Genomic DNA, 252 nt, shown 5'->3' on the forward strand with positions numbered 1-252 from the left:
TTCTACATCTCGGAATATTAATGGGCACCTACAAGAGTGCTGAGAAGTCTCCAATCCCCAACCCAGACTTGTGTAAAGCAGTAAGTGGTGGCGGCCATGCTACATTTCCAATCACTGGGGACAGCAGGGTGTGGAAGGCGACCACTCGACTCAACTCACTAGTAATGACCTACTGACAAATGCTCTTAAAGAATGAGTGAATTTCTGAGACCCCAAATTTTAGCCCACAAAATGGCTCATCCTGTGTGTGCA

The sequence above is a fragment of the Rhinoderma darwinii genome, chromosome 7 (genome assembly GCF_050947455.1).
Source record: "Rhinoderma darwinii isolate aRhiDar2 chromosome 7, aRhiDar2.hap1, whole genome shotgun sequence".
Taxonomy (NCBI): Eukaryota; Metazoa; Chordata; class Amphibia; order Anura; family Rhinodermatidae; genus Rhinoderma; species Rhinoderma darwinii.